The following is a 20908-nucleotide window of genomic DNA, read 5'->3' on the forward strand; positions in this document are numbered from 1 at the left end:
TAACTGAGATCATTCACAAGTGATTTCAGATCAAGTGGTATCAGAGCTCCTAGGTTGTTAAGGTTAGACAAGATTGTGCTGGATTTTGTTGTTGAATGCTAACTAGATCAAAGCTTAAATGAAGAGAAGGATATTTGGTCAAAACTAACTCGGAAATTGGAAGAGTCTGTCCTAAGAAGAAAATGTCAGAAGAAAGTCCCTTGGGACTAGACCCCCAATTCATAGATAGTTTCCTGGCCATGAGGTCCATGGTAGAGGAAATGTACAGGGAGTTTAAGAAAGGTAAAGATGAAGATTCATCACACTCAAAAGAAAAAGGAGAAGAAGAATCTCTCTTCCATGACCACTCAAAAGGCAAAGGGAAACAAGAAAACTTTCTCACACCTCCTAATAGCCCTGAACATAAAAAGAAGACATCTTTGATTAAATTAGATGTTAAATTTTATTTACCAATATATGATGGAGAGTTGAATGCAGAGAAGCTGGATAATTGGATCAGACAAATTGATGTTTATTGCAGAGTGTAGAGTATCGACTCAGACAAGAGTAAGATTTAGCTGGCCAGCCTATGCCTTAGAGGCATTGCCTTGGTATGGTGGGAAGGTAGGACACAAGCTGACATGAAGAAACATGGTAAGATTCTTTCTTTCTGGAGTGAATTTGTTTCTGCAATCAAAAATCAGTTCTATCCACTAGCTTACATGCAACAAGCCATGATGAGCTGGCAAACTCTTCGCCAATTGAAAGGGAAAAGTGTACAAGGTTACACCCAAGAATTTAGGAAAAGAGCTTTGATTCTAGGAATTTCATTAGACTCACCTGAGACTCTGTTGAAGTAAATAGGTGGTCTACACAGCTACATGAGGCACACTATCCTCATGTTTAATCCCACTAGTATAGATGAGGTATCTGTTCAAGCTACACATCTAGAAGCTAGAGGAAAGAATGGGAACCTAGAAGTTGGAGGATCATCCAAGCCCATTGCAAGCAAGAATAAGGAGAAAAGAAAATAGAAATGGAAAGAGAGGAAGGCCAACACTGCACAGAAAAGCAAGTCTTCATGCACTCACTGTAAGAAGGATGGGCATGATGATGAGCACTATTGGATTCTGCATCCGGAGCTGAGACCTAAGAAGTTCGAGGGCAAGAAGAAGACTGCTCCAGCTATTCAAAAAGATTTGGGGTCAGACTCAGGGGATGAAACGACCATTGCAGCCGCAGGTATAAAAGGTTATCCGCTTTAGAGAATGCAGAAATTAAGAAGTAGGTGCAGGAGTTGCTTGAGAAGGGATTCATCAGACCTAGCACATAACCATGTGTGTCTCCAATCTTTTGGGTGAAGAAGAAAGATGGCTTGTGGAGAATGTGCATTGATTACCGAGCACTGAATAAGATAACAATAAAAAATCATTATCCCCTTCCTCGCATAGATGATCTATTAGATCAGTTAAAGGAAGTTGTTTATTTTTCCAAGTTAGACTTGCATAGTGGATTTCATCAGGTCAGAGTGGCAGAACAAGTTGCATGGAAGGCTGCTTTAAAAAAAAAGCAGGGATTGTATGAGTGGCTGGTTATGCCTTTTGGCTTAACTAATGCTCCTGCTACTTTCATGAGAATAATGAATGATGTACTCAGACCTTTTCTTGATGATTTTCTTATTGTATATCTGGATGACATTCTTATATTTAGCAAAACATGGGAATAACATTTAAAGCATGTTAAGCAGACAATGGATGTTTTAAAAAGAGAAAAAATTTATGTTAAACTCTCAAAATGTGAATTCGGCAAAACATCTTTGAATTATTTGGGACATATAGTAGGGGGTGGTGAATTGAAGATAGATCCCTCTAAGGTGGCAGTCACTGTAAACTGGCCTAAACCCAAATCTGCTACAGAAGTTAGAAGCTTCTTAGGAGCAACACAATATTAAAGAAAGTTCATTTCTAAATTTTCCTTAATTGTAGCTCCCTTACATGCTTTAACAGGATTGAACAAGGTGTTTTAGTGGGGAGGCAAAGAGCAGAAAGCTTTCGACACCTTGAAAGAAAAGATTAGTACAACACCAGTACTAGCACTGCCTGATCTTCAAATACCATTTGAGATCCAAACGGATGCCAGTGACTATGCCATGGAAGCAGTGTTGATACAGCACGGTAAACCCATATGTTATCATTCTGAGACATTTAATTCTGCAGTAGTTAACTATCCCACATATGATAAAGAATTGTATGCATTAGTATAGAGTGTGAAAAAGTGGAAACATTACTTAATGGGAAAAGAGATAGTTATACATACTGATCATCAACCACTTCAATATCTACACTCCCAAACTAAGTTGCAGCAATCAAGACACTATAGATGGATGGGTTTTCTACAACAATTTCATTTAGTCATCAGATATAAAAAGGGCATACACAATAAAGTTGCAGATATGTTATCTAGACCTATTATAAATGCATCCACTATACTTAAGCATAATTCAATACTGCATGAGAGCTACATTGAACAATATGCTCAAGATATAGATTTTAGAGATGTATATGCAACTTTAAGTCAAGGCAAATGAGTAGAAGAATTGGATTATCACATTAAGGACCAACTCTTGCATCATTGTGGGAAGCTATGCATTCCACAAACTGAAAGAGTAAAGATAATTTGGGAAGCACACACTTCTCTAATATCAGGTCACTTTGGTGTAAGTAAAACGGTTGCACAGCTGCAAAGATTTTGTTATTGGCCAAAAATGAATGAGATAGTTTCTAGATATGTAAGAGGGTGTACCATGTGTGCTAAAAGCAAGCCCAACAATAGAAAACAAAGCTTGTACACTCCACTACTAGTTCCTTCTCATCCTTGGGAAAGTGTTTCCATGGACTTTGTGGGAGTACTGCCTAAATCTAGGAAAGGTCATGACTATTTATATGTTGTTGTGGATAGGTTCAACAAAATGTGTATTTTGATACCTTGTAATAAACAAATTACAATTGAACAAACTGCAAAGTTGTTCTTTCAACATGTATGGGTTCATTTTGGATTACCCACTTCCATTGTATCTGATCGAGACACCCGATTTGTTAGGAAGTTTTGGTCGAGTCTGTGGGAATTGATGGACACCAAACTGAAGAAAAGCACAACCTTTCATCCACAGACAGATGGCTAGACATAAGTAGTCAATAGGACAGTGATCCAGTTGCTCAGAGGCTATTGCAGCAAGCATCCCAAACTTTGGGATGAACATTTGTGTTATGTGCAACATGCTTACAACTGAGCAAAACATTTTTCTACACAAAGATCTCCTTTTGAGACCTGCTTTGGTTTCACACCAAGGTCTCCCTTGGATTTTGTCTTTGGTAAAGACATAGTAGTTGATGGACACAGTGATGTGGACAAGGCAACCAAGTTTATTGAACAAATCCAAGAGATTCACCAGGCAGTATAGGAACATCTGGAAAAGATCCAAGCCAAATACAAGGCAAGGCATGACAAGCATCGGATGGAGCATAGTTTCCAAGTTGGTGATCAAGTCTAGTTGTATATCAACAAAGACAGAATGCAAGGTGAAGGTAAAAAGCTAAAGCCAATAAGGTATGGACCTTTCAAGATACTTGAGAGAATTGGTGAGAATGATTTTCAACTTGATTTACCAACTTACATGCACATCTACTCAATCGTTAATGCAGACAGCTTGAGAGTATTTGAACCTTCATTAATTGAAGATCTCGAAGAGCAGAATCAATTACTTTCTATTGATGATCTGTTACCTGAATATCTCAATGAATTGCAGGAAGATACAGTTCTGGATAGGAAGGTGAGGACGACACACAGTGGAGATGTTGAGTACCTCAAGATTGGACTTAAGGGTTCAAAGCCAAGCATTGAAAAATGGATAGAGATTGGACAAGTGAGACAGCTATACCCTCACTTAGTCGATGCTTGAAACCCAACTTTTGGTGGTCCAAAAGCTTTTTCAGTGGGAAGGTCGTGATTCGAATTGGATCCTCAAACACTCTTAAAAGTTTCCTGAACTCTATAAAACTCATACCAAAGTTTCAAAGTGCTATGGATGTCGAGCTTATAAAAAATAACCTCTGAACAATGGCAATTTTTGGTCAGCATGGAGCAACGAGGACCCTCGGTCAAAGTGCACAGACCGTTGGCCCATGGTAACTGCGTGCTGGCGCAAACTGGCAAAACGAGAAGTCAGATCCAAAAACAGAGGCAGTTTCTGATATGCTAATCACGTATCGCAGGGCGTCCCCCTCAGCGAAGGAAAGCCCCGTGCGCTTGGTCACGGGGAAAAGCATAAAACCATACGAAAATCGCCGATTCCGTCAAAAGGCGGCCCCACACTAAAACTGACAGGATATTGGAAGGCCCTCAAGCGGTAAGTAGGTTCGACCGAGTCTCGCCCTATTCCATACAACAGGTGATACACGTCCAGCGGATGAGAGAGAAAAACGCTCTCATCGCGTGGGTAAAGGTCATGTTACTTACCCGCGTGATATGGACGGAGACCATAGGATCTGGAGGCCCTAGATCAACGGCGGAGAAGCAATCTGATGGGTGACCAGATTTGACATGGAAATAGGCTGAGGCAGATAAGATTTGAGATCTGGCATGACCGATGATTTGGTGGAGGAATCAGTTTTGTGGGCAATCTTGGAGAAATGGAAATAACGACCGTTCAAAGAGAATTGCCACGCAGTTCATGAGGAAACAGGTGGTCACCTATCTATGAAGCGTTACTGTGATGATGACGTAGAGCAGGGGAATTCCAGTGGACAGAGGTAGGAGATCCAGAGAGCTAGGAAGTAGAAATGAACAGTCAGGGAGCAGATTGGCTTTAAGCCACGAATAGACAGAGAAAGCGGAGGAGAAGGAGAAGCAGGAAAAGAGAGAAAAGAGAGAGAGAAGCAAAAATTGCAGAGAACAGAGAAGCCGAGCTGACCTGTAGAGCAAAGGCAGCATCGAGCAGACAGAGACAGAGAGAGTTCGAGAGTCTGTGAACTCCAGAGAAGGCTTGAGAGGTTCAAGCAACTCCTTTGTGTATACCTGTCAGGTATTGAGTACCAAATTGGACTCGTACCACTAAGACCAGTTGAGGTCAGGATTTAGTAAGGGGAGTCTGTGTACTCTAGAGACTTGGGGAATCCAAGTACAGTCCTACTGATCATTATCTATTAAGTGAGACTCAATTTGAGCTCACTGTTGTAAAACTCTGCTTTTTAAGACACAATAGAAAGGCCACCACTGAAGGCTGGACCAAGAGACGTAGCCCAGGAGGATTGGGTGAACTCCTTATTAAATTTGTTGTGTTTATGTGTTTGCTTACTGTTTCAGTGTCTGTGTATTACACAGTCTTATCGATCTGTTGCATAAGATAACATAGGCACACCCCAACACTTGAGTCTGTAATACCTTCATTAATTAACTAAGATCATTCACGAGTGATTTCAGATCAAGAATATAAGTGAATATTGCAATCTGGCGTCCAAGTATAAAATATCCAGTGAAATATATTCATTGGTTTTGGCCAAAAGCCATTAAATCTACATATAACTGATTGGGCTTAGAAAAGTTTTACGAATTTCATTAACCTCTGAAAAGTCTACTTCAATTATTGGAGCTTGATTCATCTACTCCATAATATAGGGGCTTGAAACATTTTGGGTTTGATCATATTTGTTTTGTGTCTCATCTTTTATTTTGACAACTTCCCTAAATGAGACCGATCCCTTGGAAAAACTTGTTCTAGGTAATCCTCCTCGCAACCACAAGTTGATGATGATTGATAAGTTTCTATTGATGTTGTAGTCTTGCATAAGATAATCTTCCTGCATAGATCTACCTGGATAAATCAGGCTTTGAAACTCTACTGGGATACCTAATCTTTTTAAAATCTTCTTCTTTAGGTCAAGCACTAAAAGTTCCTCCTGGACCCCAATAAGGATTGATCTTCCATCTAGGGTTTTCATAAATATTTTAAGAGAATCCTTCTCACCCAATGAAACTACAGTACATATTTACTCATGACTCTTTATCAAATATGTGGAAATATATGGCAGATCTAAAGTGTGAGAGGGTGCTACAAATTTGTCCACAACCAAATATGCACTTAAATGTAATGGACTCCACTATGATGTTGTCCACATTGCATCGGAGTCCAAGCTTGGGAAAAAGATAAATCCCATTCCTCCAAAATATCCAGAAGTGTCCATCAACCTCCACTAGGTTTATTTATCCCCATCTTCATCCATATCTGTAGAAAACCATGATACACTTGGAAAATAGTTAGTATGATCCATAGATTGAATCCATATCCTGCACCACTTCCATTATGCAAAGATCCATTTGAAGGAATTGGATCAACTCACAGAAATTACAATAGAAACAATTGGCAATAAATCGTGAATATCCAGAAAATAAATCATATCCTCCTCTTTTAGAGAGATTTTTGCTATATCTAAGGGAAATGGACACAAATCTATACCATGGATATATTCATTGAGACAAAGACCACCAACATCATAAAAATCCTTGCAAATGAAGAAATTCTTCAGAAAACCCTCCATATTGACCATATCCCCTCCATACTTGATCATATCACAATGAAGTGAGATGCCATAATCATCAACAACTACAATGGTGTCGACTATAGCCTCCCAACGTCTACAAACCCTCACCATCTCTCAAAAAATTTATCGTACTCAAGATTAGATATTTTTATCGACCTTTCAACTCTTCCCTTAATAATACTAATACTAATAATTCTCTTAGGAAAAATTCTCCTAATATTTTAAATAATATCCCTAGTAACAATATTCCTAATACTAATATTTCTACTCCCAATAATATTAATATTCCTACTATTAATAATATTACTAATTTAATTAATAATTTTTTTCGTCATAAAATAAACTCGTAAACTTATTCATCCAAAAGAGGAACAAAGTTTCATTTTTCATATGCTAATTGCATTTGAGAGTTACAACCTCACTGTAAAGAAATAAGGTCGAAAGGCCAAGCAAGAAGCAAACACATAGACCTGCCAAGAATCCAAAAAAGGAGAAACCAAAAACCAAAAAGAAACCCTAAAGGGTGCATAAAAATACAATCTAGAAAGCCCAAGAAAAAATATTGGACAAGTAACTAGCCAAAAGCTAGGCATAGGCTGCCTTGTAATACCTAAGAAATATCCCAGAGCAGGTCTCCATAAAAAAAATAGTAGATGCGCAATGAAAACCCCATGGTAACCCAGACGGGTAACAACACCAAAGTAAACAACGATGAAACGAACACGACAACAAAACGTGGAAGAGGCATGAAACATGTATTAGTGATAGGGATGCCACCAAAACAAGTGTGCCCCTTCTACTACCCACATGAAACTAAGCAGCTTTGAAAAAGCCACAAAAACCCCAAAACATACCCATAGAAGAGAGAATAGGGTGAATGTTGAGTGACGACCCATCGACAACAACATCAAGCAAAAGGAAACGAAAACGCTTAGGGAAGCACCATCAAACGAGAGCGTTGACAACATAAACGAAGAGGGGGTCATCGCTGCTAGGGTTCCAACCACCATACCCCCTCATAGATGAAACCTAAAAAGAAAACCAGTTGGCAGTGGTTGTAGAAAATCACTAGAGCGTCAGTTCTAGAAGATTTAATTATTATTTTTCACAAGAGTAATAAGAATACCTTTTTTTGTGAATCTAAAATTTCTATTAATTCATGTCAAAGATACATCTTGTAGAGATGATAAGCAAAAAAATTCTTACCTCATTGCTACGGGAATTCTTAGCCAAAAGATAATAGAAAAAGAACATTGTCATCAATAGAAGCAAACTAAGAGACCACATACAGATAGCCCAAAAATACCAAAATATCCCAAGAACCCATTGACGGTGCTGGATGTCACCAACATGTAAGGGAATATCCTTAATGTGAAGTCCTAATTATACCTCACACCGTTTGGTTTAGAAGTCCCATTCGGGCATACGGTCCGACCATCGTTGAAAAGGTTTCGAAGATATGCCTTGGTTACACACATGCACAAGAGATCACAATTCCTCTTTTGGAAAAAGTATGTAGGCTTTGTGAGACACCTAATGTAAGTCACGCAAGGGAGCATCCACGACTGGTAAAAGGAAAATGAGGCTTTGGTTAGAAAAGTAGTAGTACTATCCTAAAGGGGGGACCTAGGAACGAAGAGAAAGACATGTTGGATACCTGCAGATTATTCCACTTAATAAACACCAATCATGATAACATACCAATGCTTATCCAATAATAACCATAGCTAAGCAATGCATTAGTTCAGTAACTTAGTATGTAACTAAAGCAATGTATATCATAAACATAACAATAATAGTCTTACTATATCTATGATACATTTATGAAGAAGTGTCAGATCATAGAGCTTCTTATTAAGAGTGAAAAATCCCAAGTACACTATTACATGAATGAAGCACTATATCCAATAGTGGAACATGAAGCCACAACTTGCTTCTCCAAAGAATGATCTATCTCCTATGCACTACTAGAGAAGCCAAGGCAAGACTCCAAGCCCTTAGCTTGAGTTATGAGGAGCTATTTATAACTAATGACAATGACCTTTGAGCTTCCTCATGACTCTTCAACTCCTATGATTTTTCATATTCTATACATGACTTATTACATTCCATATGTGGCTATTCACATTCCACATGTGTCTCTTGGACTTCATTACATAACATTTATTACAAAAGACAAATTACATATGAGATGGTGGCTATATAAGACAAAATGATAATGGGACAAAGTCTCATCAAATTGACAAATAATTTTCTTCCTCATGGAGCTCATTTGTGATGTATGTGTGCCATGCTTTGAACTCCATTGAGATGGCTTTGATCCGAATTGGAAATTCCCCCACATAAATCATCTTCATCTCTAGTGCCTCTACAAATATGGACTTGGAGCTTAACTTTACATTATTCCATAGCCATGAAATTTTCATATGATCTTTGACTAGTGTGATGGCGTATTATATAATAATGTCTTTGGTGACTTCCAAGCCTTCCTGTCCGGTTGCTTGCTTGATTTGTTCAATGTATTTCCTGTTCTCCTGGAAGATGACTTTTGTGACTTTGATTGCTTCAAGTGTTCCTATTGAAGGCATCCCATGTTTATGTGCTAGAGACTCAAAACCATTATGCAATTGATTATAAGCAACAATATTAATAATCAGTTGTTCCCCAAGATGCGTATAGTTCCAATGGTGGAGTCTCAGATGAACTTTATCTATCTCTGCGTCAATCCTATTTTTCTTTCCAAATGTTGCAGAGCATTCGAATATTTGGTAGGCCACTTCTGAAGATGATCGGCCACTCCGTTTGCTACTTTCATGAGTTTTACCACTTCTTGTGATTTATTCTGAATGCCAATGAGAGGAGCCACCACCTGTTGTAGAAGTATCATCTCATCATATAACCATGCCAAGGTGTCCTCCATTAGCCCCAGTTCCTCCTGCATGGTTGGTTGCCATTCTGCGGTGTTGAAATTCTATGAAGATAACTATTTATTTTCGACCGCAAGATGTTCCACTTATTGCTTCACTGCAACAAGTTATTTCCTCAATATAGAATTCTTACTCCATAGATATTCAGAGTTGTCCCACACTACTGTGGCAAAAGAAACATTTTCTGCCATGATTTCCCTGGGATTCCTTCTCATATTAGAAGTTATCACCTTTTCTGTAGAAATTCAGACTGGATTATGAGGATCATTTTGGAAGTATCTATACCTCTACTGCATGATCCTCTTCTTAATCTGATCAGACCTAACTCTATTTGCCGGTGAAGGAGTGATTCTAATTTATCTGAATGGAAGATGACCACATGTGAGAGGAGGTTCTTATGGAGAACCTATTGCACCATCCATGGGTTGGATGGTATCCTCTTCCTCCAACTCTTCCTCTTCTATCTCCTGAGTCAACTGTTCTTCTTCCAGTCTTTGTGTTGTTTCTTCCTCCTGGGACTTCCTTTGTTGTTCCTCTTATATTCTTCTCCTTTATTATTCTTCTTCTTGTTGCTTCTACAACAACTCATCTTTCTTCCTCTTCTCCTCTTCTTCTGATTCTATCCGCTATTGTTTTTCTCAAATAACTCTTGTGTTCAAAGGATCAACTTTCCATTTCCTGCTGCTCTCACTTGTTGAATCACACCTGATCCTCTTTTCAGGAGCTACTTTCCTAGTTTGAGGGGTTATATGTTCTTCCTCTTACATCTGCATGTCTTGACCTGGTGGATATTGACATGAACTGGTCTCCATTGCTAGATGTCTCTTTCTACCTGCATTATACCAATTCTTCACCTTCTCATCTTCTCCTATGGACATCGATGAAAACCCTGAATTGAAATCGATCCTTTCACAATGTTTTCTGCATATTCTTTTGGGGTCATATCCATGAAAGTCCTTAGTTGTGAAGTGTAAATGATCTAGATCATGTATTTGTGAAGCTTCCGCCTTGTGGATCTTTAACTCATATATTCTGATCCTCAAAGTAAAGGTGGGCCAAGGGGATTTCTTCCTCCTGTAAAGAACTCCTGACAGTCCCTTGTCCAATTTATTTTTTACTTCCTGGATTAACACCTTATTGGTCACATATCGTGGCATGAGATGAGGGGATATATGACAACCAAAACATCTAATGTATGTACCCTCAAGCATTGCAATCCAATCCACAATATCTCATAGTGACTCCTTCACCTGATTGATCATGCAAGGAGGATGAATCTCGAATATCATATGAAAAATAACTGCAAAGAAGTGCTCAACCAATATGTCATATGCTCCTCTGAAGTGAAAGTAAACCGACAATTTGTCTTGAGGGGTCTAGTTCCAATACATTCTTGAGAACGCATATTGTGCACAGATTCCATCTAGTAGAAATGCATACATGTAGAATTTTAGGGTCTGATTCACCCTCAAATATTCTTTTTCCTTCCCAACATGACGCTACAACTCAAATGATAATATATATGCCCAATTGAAAGCTTTACCACGGTTACCACCATATTGAGCATATATATCCAATTTTCGTCAGACACCTTAGTTTTCTTCTGCCCATGCAACTGACAACACATGGCAGTCAGATACTAATATACATCTCTGAGAATACTGGTCAGCTAAACTATGGATGGGTGGTGATGAAACTTAGCTAGCTCTCAACACCAAGATTTGATGATGTCGCTTGTGTCGAGGTCGTACCTTCTGATGTAGAAGTCATCATTTGCTTATTATGTGGGCCTAAGCATCTTGTAGTAGGTATGCATGTCTTCTCCATAATAGGTGGCGATATGATCGTCGCTTTCATTGCAAAGCACGAGATTAGAGTCATCCATATGTGTAATGATCCAGTTTATCACTTCTGCACAAGGGATGACCAAGAATTTGCATGTGATCTTGTTCATCCTTGACCATTTGATCTTGATATATACTTCAAAGTCCTCCAAGTTGTCAGGAAACCTTTTCTGCATGAATGTGTCTTTTATTCCACTCTAGGTGACCTCTGTAGACTTATCAACGAAGCATTGTGTGTTTGCATAAATGGGAATGGTTGGATTTATCACTTCAACAAATTCCTTAATGATCGCCTCTTAAACTTCTTTGGAGGTCACTTTGCATGGACTAGGCATGACTCTAATAGATGATGAAAGGGTGATAATACTCATGGCTCAAAAACCTGTTTGTGGAAGCACATTCATAATGACAATATTAGCTTTAAGAAACTATGCAACAATATTCAACAAATCACATTCAAAGAGCCATTAAATGTACTGAGAATTTAAATCTATGAACAACAACACATAATCACTTGCAGGTATGAGAAAATAAGAATGCAAACAAGGAGGGCGCACTTTCAAAGCACAAAGGGGGGTCAAGGGTCATTAAGGGCTTTGCAATGTGCTCATGCACTCAAGCAATAACCACCAAAGGCACATTGGCGCACTCCAAAGGGACGAAAGATGATGCTTCAGGCCTTCATGCACTAAAAGAGACATAGAGGGTGCATTGGTGCACTCTAATGGGATGAAGGAACATGTCTTCGGGTCTTCAGGCCTTGAGGTTGCGTTCATGCACTCAAGGGAAAGGAGGGTGCACTAGTGCATGCCGAAGGAAAATCACTCAATCCTTAAGGGTCTGCTCATGTGCTCAGGAAGGGTACAATTATTTGCAATGAAGGAGTGTGCTCAAGAGGGAAACTTGACTATTCTAGGTGCATTTTTCAAAGTTGATCAGGCTTCGGGTTCCAGAAGTGCGTTTTGCCTGAGGATGGCTCAAGAACAAGTCTAACAACAAGATTTCATGATGAAAATGAGAAGAAGAAGGATCTACAAGCTTTTATGGATGTTGTCGCAATCATGGTGAGAATGTGAAAAGATAAGGAACATGTAGAGTTTCAACATGCGACAACAAAATAACACTTATAGAAGCAAGATTAAATAGAAACACTAGTAAATAAATTGAAAACAAAGTAATGCTAGCAAGAAAAGAAAGATCAACGATGAAATCATGAGAGGCAATGAATGTATTCAACATGCAAAACTTACTTGTAACACAAATCAATGAAGAGTTTCTTGATTCACAGCTATGCACCCAACCCAGATGAGAATGATTATGAAAATGAATGATTAACTGGGTTGATTTAAAAGAAATTACATGCAAATCAATTTCATGCATGATCACCACTTGTTGAACAGTGAATGAGTTAATTAAGGGAAGTTATGTGGGCTCCTATTTTCTAGGAGTGCGCCCACGTGCAACAAGAAGCTCATGCATGCATTCAAGGAGGGCGCATGTCTTTGACACAAAAGAATGTGCTCAAGGGGGGCACATGTCTTCAACATGAAGAAGTTCACTCAAGGAGGGCGTAGTTCTTCGACCTGAAGGAGTGCGCTCAACACAAGAGCATGCCTTCATCAACTTGAAGTGCTTTTTTTCCTTAAAATGGGCTTTTATTACTTTTGTGGGTTTTTCAAGTGCTTTTATAGTGTGTGCATGGCAAAAAGGCTAGTTTCTAAGTCAAGGAAATTCATAAGTCCACCTAACCATGGGCTAGATAACATAAGCGCTTCTAATGGTTAGGTGATGACACTTAGGAAACATTAAATTAGGAGGACGTGCCACTAGGAGAAAACATAATAATCACAAAACAAACAATGCGATGACACTAAGGGGCTTGAAACGATGGTTCATGTAGGCTCCAAAATTAACTTAGGAAAAAAATTTAGAGGGTCGTTGTTGCAACAAAAACAGAATCATAATACACCCAATTTTCATCCTTGATCTAAGAGGTTACTCAAATTAGTATTTTCGGGGCCATTGCCAGGTGGCTGAGGGGAATGAAACATCTCGTGGACAATGCCCCTCCATATGTTCCATTCCGCCTTCTAGATGATCCAGACTCTCATGTATTGTTTTTTAGTCTCACTGCAAAGCTACCAATCTGTCCATCATGTGCCATTGGTTATGTTGGAGATTTTTAATGAAACCAATGATTTCATTCCTATCATCATGATGGTCTCTCACAAGTTGTTCCAACAACAAAGTCACCTATTGAAGCTAGTTCTCTAAGGAGTCAAACAGAGGAGGCAAATCTATTCTTCCCAGAGAATGGTTTGCCTGTTGATCTAATTTTTCACCTAAATCTCACATATTAGCCTGGTGTTATGCCCCACGACCCCATGTCCCAACAATCCTTCATGCACGACCACATTGTCATTATATAACCTCTGTGTCTTCAACCTGACTTTGCCAAGATTTGACCCAATACACAGTGTGCTGATGCCTCTGAATGCACCAAGCCTCATTGTTGTATCCCAATCCAACTCATAGGTATAGGTGCAATCTACAAGAAGGAAAATTGAGTGGGAGTCGCCTCTCCTCCACTAGCTTTCCAAAATTAAATGAACCACCTTTTGCTCAAAGTCTGAGAAGCAACAAGATACCACACATATTCCCCACCCCTCTAGTCACCCAAAAACAACAAAACCTAATGAAGGAAGTAAAAACGTAATGGATACCCACCCAATCCTCCCAATTTTCCACCAAGACAGTGCCCCTCTCGTAGAAGAAGGTACTAGATGATATAGAATTGAAAGAAACTTAGATAATGCTTTCACAAAGAATACAAAATCTTATAGGAGAAGAGACCCCAAGATGGTCACTGCCCTAATGAGAAGACTGGACCACTAACACAGACCACAATGTGATGACGAGGTTTAGCCCATTATTCTCTAGTCTCCCATAGGGCCCAATGACAACTTTAAGCACAAAAGGTAGAGAACACAATGTTGCCTTGAAATAAATTGTAGTTAACCCACTAAAGGAGAAATTTTAAAATAAATTTATAGACTAGAGAATTAATATTACCCGAGATTTGGAGATTGTGAAGAGTTCCAACAATGATGCCTTATTTGGTTTGCCCAAGTGTTTCCTCTCCCATCCAAAATCACAAACCTGGCCTAATGGTTGTAAAAACATCCACGAACACGGGTCCCAAATCCATATGTTTTGCAACCCCATGATGGAAAATATAGTATCTTCAGAACCTAGAGAAAATCCACCCTCCCGATCTCAACTTGCAAGACCAAGGATGGAGAAGACAAAAAGCCACCCTGCTCATCCATAACACATTATTTTCGCTACTTTTCCTCCCATCACCATGCACACCAAATAGTAAATTGAAGGGTCGCGGGTTGATAATATAACTCTTGCGATATTCAAAACCATCCTCATTGTTTCACCTCGAGCGACTTCCTTGACATGCCAGATTAATTCCTATGATGCATGGGAAGGGGATTTAATGACCCAACCTATCCTCCATTCACCTCCGATATCACCCCCATTAGGGAGAGCCTATCTCACTCAATCATACTTGTCATTTGATCCATATACCCAAGATTCATAAGGGGAGGCCATGGAGAGGTAAATTATGAGTTACACTCCATATTACCTCAATTCGTTAGCTAACCCACCACCTAGTTCCACGACATTTGGGTATCGGAGGCTATTGCGTAAGGGAATGATAAAAGTAGGGTACATATTCGTGATGCCTATAACTCAAGATGCTGACTTTTAACCACTTTTGAGATAGGGGAACCATTTATGATCTTTTTCCAATTGGGAACATCTAATGATTTCGATATTAGAGATCCCCAACTGCTTAGCCATTAAAATACCTTTCTCTAGTGCTGTGAGCTTTGCTACATTATTAGTAGTTAACCCACAATATCCAACATACAAGCCAATAAAATTTCCATTACCATCTCGAAAAATTCCCCTAAACCTAAATGGCCCTGGATTTCCTTTAGAAGAGCCATCAAAGTCAAATTGAAAAAAACCGTTTGGAGGAAGAGAGAATCCAAACAGAGACTGGTCCTGAAATCCAATTTATGAATGCAAGGATGAGCTCATCATCTCCCAAGAAGATGTAGGATTAAGGCTTCCTCTCCTTCCTCCTTCCAATCACATGCACTCCATTTTCCTGCTGAATTGTTTCCCTTATATTTTCTATTGAAGTTTTCCTTACCGCCTGGACTAAGGTTCAATGATTTTTGAAGATAATTTTGTCTCTTTCCTTCCAAAGGTTCCAATGGAGAAATCCTAGGACCAGGATCCAAGCATGATTAACCACCATATTTTTGAAGAGGGCCCCTCTTTAAGATTCTAAAGTCTCCTAAATACTATTGGGTAAGCGATGTAAATATCCAAATATTTGCCTCACCCTATTCCACAGTTCCTTTGTCGCTACACATGTATTTGGTAAGTGTTCCATGCTCTCTTCATGTCGCTGACACAATGGACACCAAGATGGCTCGATGAAGCCTTTTCTCTGGAGATCATCCCTAGTTAGGAGTTTCCCACAACATATGAGCTAAATGAAACACAATTTTTTTGGCCATAGATTAGTTGTCTATATATTTGTCCACAATGGTTCTTGAGGAATATTCACATACTCTGCCTTTAATCCACATGCATCCTTAATTATGAACATTCCCAAAGGCTTATATCCCCACCACAATTTGTTGTTGTCATCTACTCTTTGGATACACCTTTCCTACAAGGAGTGTTGAAGGAGTAACCAGTTCTGAATGTTTCCTCCTTCTAGTTAGTTGTTTGTTGATTTGCATTCCTGCCATAGAGATTGAGTGTTAGGGGCTCTCCAAAAATCCGCAACCTGAATAATTCCATGTGCCATCATAAATTCCTTGACTTGCTAGAGTTCCTCCCCCCTATCTAGTCATGGAATCTATTGCCACAAATCCTCCCAAAATCTAACAGTGTTGTCATTCCAAATCCCCCAAAAGAAAATATCTTGAAATATATACCTATTGCTTCTTGCCATGTTCCAAATATGTTAGCTTATGGGAAATTCATTTGCTCTGACCTTCTCCTCCCGAGAATGGCCCTGACAATATTCTATGTCCCATATGATTTTCCAAGTAATAACAATATTACTAGCTCTTTCCTCAATAATACTAATACCAATAATTCCATCAATAATTTGATTAACATTAATATTAATCCCCCCCCCAATGATAATAACTGTAATATGTCTCAAAATATCACCCCCCTAATAATATTAATTCCTCCTTTAATATTTATTCTACTGCTAATAGTATTAATATTCCTACTATTAATAATATTACTAATTTAATATTTATGTTTCACAAGAGTCATAACAATATTAGTATCGCTTCCCTTAATAATACTAATATCGACAATTCCATCAATAATTTGATTTATATTAATTACCCCTTTCCCCCAAATGATAATAATTCTAATATGTTTAATAATATCACCCCACCTAATAATATTAATTCCTTCTCTACTACTTGTTCTGAACCCTTAGCTACACCCCCCTCCTTTTATCGGCCCTCATCCATTGTCAATATCTCATCTCTTGAACTTGATTCCTAAACTCTTCACCTCCTAGAAAAATGATTCAATTTTTCCCTTGCCCCTCATCGGATCCCTAAGGAAGTCATCCTTTGCTCTATTTAATTAGTCTCTCAAAGCCTCCCTTCCACATTGCTGAAGAAATTATGCAAGATTGTAGAAGGAATCTCTGTTGCACCAAGCCCATAAGCCTAATTTATCCAAAGAAGAAACCCTGGCCATAAAACACGTTAATTGTAAATGCCACATCCTTATCCTTAAGGTAGATAAAGGAAATGCTACTGTTGTAATGAACACTGAAGATTATGAATCCAAATTACTTGATCTTCTTTCCTCCTCCTATAAAATCCTTCCCAAGAATCCCATTAACTCCATTACTCAACGTGTCACTAAGGCTATAAAATCCTCTTCTATTGATTCTAATATTCAACAATATCTCATCCCTCATACCCCCAAACCCATAAAATCTATGGTTAACCCAAAATTCACAAACCATGGGTTCCCCTTAGGCCTATTGTGAGTGTCATTGGAGCCCCAACCCACGCGCTTGGTCAATATTTAGCGACAAACCTTCAACAATTTGTGGGCTCCACCCCCTCTTATATCAAAGATTCTACTGATTTCATTTCTAAATAAAACACATCCATGTTGATGAACATGACATTTTGGTTAGTTTTTATGTGGTCTCCCTATTCACAAAAATTTCAGTCCTTAAAGCTTTAAATATTATCTCTAAGCTAGTTGATTATGAAACCCTCAACCTAATAAATATTTACCTCTCCTCTACTTGCTTTTCTTTTAAAGGTATCATCTATGAGGACACCAAAGGGACAACCATGGGTTCTTCCCTAACTTTGGTCGTGGCTAATATCTTCATGGAATTTTTTGAAGCCAAAGCCCTTAACTTGTGGTATCACAAGCCTAAGTGTTGGTATATATTTGTTGATGACACTTTTTTTGGGTGGTAACATGGCTTGTCAGCCCTTAATTCCTTTCTCACCCATCTAAATAACATTTTGTCCCATATTCAATTCACAATGGAAATCAAATATATTAATTCCCTTCCTTTCCTTGATGTCCTTGTTACCCGACTTCTCGATGGATCTCTTTCCCAACAAGTTTACAAAAAAAATACCCACATGTTATAAACATTTTTGGGCCCTACAACCCCAAGCATGAAATGTCCATAAACCAAGGGCTCCTAAGTCCCTAAAAGTTTTGTTCTAACCCCTAAAGGAACAAGGTCAACAGATTACAGCTTCTCCCAGAAGTTCTCCATGAAAAACTGCTCAGAATTGGTCAAAGCAGGATCATTTCAGCTGCTCCACTGGCTAAGTGCGTTGCATCTCACCTAAATACACCGTGTGGGTGCATTGCATTTCAAAAATCTCTTCTGTGGGGTGCGATGGGCGAGAAATGACAAATGGCAGTGTCATTCCACGAGGTGGAGAGGCAATGGAAGCTTCCAGAATCTTCTCCTGTGACACTTGCCTCATTGAATTCGACCAAGGATGAGTAAGAGACCATCAATCTCCAAGTGGAAGCAAGAACTATCAGAGGGAAGACACTAATCAAATCATGAGCTGACTCATCTCCATTACAAACATCTATATACGGATCCCTCATCCCAGAGATCCAGAGGCTGGAATTTTGCATATTGTAAGGAATTGTTGTTGGTTTCTTGAGACAAACATCAGATTGTTGGGTGATATAAGCTTTGTTTGAGGTGAAGAGGGGCTTCTTTGCTGGGAGGTTGATGTTGGGTCAGAACAACTGGTTGTAACTCCTCTTGGCTCTTTTCTTGTTTATCAATAAAAGCTATTCAAGTTTTCCTCCATGCTTTTGTGTCATTGATGCTTGCTACATTTGTATGGTCAATTTACATCTGATCCTAGATTGTTTATGATTATAGATCCATGTCTTTGTATAGTGCTATGCTTCTGTGATCTTACAGGTACTTTGTGAAGCTGGGCGTGCAAGGGAGCAGGTAGCTGAAGACTATCAAAGAAGAGAGGAATCAAATCAGGAGATTAGCGCAAGACAGAGGTTGGTCTTTCTGTTCCTCTCTATCTATAATTCATAAAGGAAAAACGAAAGTAGCTTTTCTCTGTTTGTTTCTAAGGCAGCTGTCACACCTTAGTGGGATAGAGTAGTTCTATATAGACACTTTTCCCTGTAACAAAATGGCGACTCCACTGGGGATCTAATTAGTTTGTTTGTTTATCATTCTTTGTTGTTTGTTTCATAAACTTACAAGTAGCATTCGAACTGCATTTGCCATAACAAATGCAAAGTAGATAACTGCTACTTCAATCCATCTACTGGATCTGTTTATGATTTAAACAACTGATTCACAAACTATCTGATTGCCCTTGTGATAGCTCTTATATCCTCCTTAGATCTACCCCTGATTGTTGCATTACTGATTGCTTTTTGGTCGGCCAAAACCCAAGAACTGAAATGAAAACTGTGACCCGGAACCCGAACAGAGTCTCGTTTCTGGCCCAGCGCAGGTACTGTTCAGAGAATCTGAATTTCAGCGCACTTCCCGAGTGGACAAGCTGCGCTGCATTTCAAATTCTCTGTGTTACAGGTGCGCTGATCAGACTAGGCCCTGTGCAGTTTTGGTTTCTGTGATTCATTCTTTCCAGTTCTATTCCTGAATTTTGCTGCCTGTGATCAGTATATGTCTGTTTGAAACCCCTTTTCCTTGCTATTATTCCGCCTCCTTTGTACAAAAGAACTGTAGATGTTTTTGTGTGTTTGTTGAGTCATTTACAGTTCTCCTTCGCAAAAGTAACATAATCGTACTGTCGTCCTTTGATTTGAAACTGTCACAAGTGTCGATTTCAATCGTAGGAAAGAGTTTGATCGCTGTTGATGGTCGATTATCCTGTTACTATTGCTTTTGGTCTGAATTTGTAATTTTCTAGTGTCGAGAACAAGTATTCATTTCAAAATCGTAAGGTGTTGTGATCGTCTCCATTTTTGATTTTGAAAAGAAACTTGTTGATATTTGTCGCTTGAAAAGAAATTCAGATTTGTGCATCAACTTTCTTTTTAGCATTCATATACTAAGAAAGTCGAAAACAAATACATGCATGTGCATTTGCATATAGACAATTTGATTGGCTTGATTTAGGAAAGTGCATTTAGAGTGTGCTCTTTGCTCTTTGTGAAAAGATTCTGTCTTTCTTTTCCTTAGTAGCTAGGATTTTCATTGCACAAAGAAGATAAAAATCTTGTTTATCATCTTAGATTGCATTTTAGGAATTACATCTACATCTCGCGGTGAACCTGAAAGGAAAACTTCATAAACAAGATCAACTTAAAATAAATTCAATGAATCTAACAACGCTTTGGAACTTAACGTACAACATTTAGAAGTCTAGGCTAGAGACGTATTCCGGCGTCATAAAGCCTGGTAACTATTGTTCTCACCGATGGTTGGGTGATTCCTCCACTTTGAGACGATAAGTGCTAGTACGGACTTGTGCTCCCACGTACCGTCGAGTATATTTTGGGAGACCCCAATAGGCTTAATCCTTTATCCATAGGAAGCCGTGTCTGCCGCCCTATCGATCGCAATGCACTGAACACAGCATTCGGGAAGATTGACTGCCGTACCGTAAAAAGTATTCTGCAGTTTTGCGATTGGTTTGGTAATCCCTCTACCTAGATTTCCAGAGTAGTCCCTTTCGTTCCTTTTCAGACTCCTTAACAGAAAAGGTCCATCTGAGCACTTGTCACTTCAGGCTCATTAAAAATCGAAGGAGACTAGAGTCATCTTTTGTTTTTTCTCGACTCTTAAAAACTGAAAAAAAAGTTGTGTCAAAGCGTCTAAAATTCATTTAATTCGGAAACATACTTCCCCTTTATTTTAGTTGATCGAGTAATCCACAATCGTGGAAGAAAGTCAATTGAAACCCCATCGTTCGCGGAGGCTTACGAGTCAGCCGTC

This window comes from Pinus tabuliformis, chromosome 4_2 (assembly GCF_031772625.1).
Source record: "Pinus tabuliformis cultivar Carrire ecotype Pingquan chromosome 4_2, CPIR1, whole genome shotgun sequence".
Lineage (NCBI taxonomy): Eukaryota > Viridiplantae > Streptophyta > Pinopsida > Pinales > Pinaceae > Pinus > Pinus tabuliformis.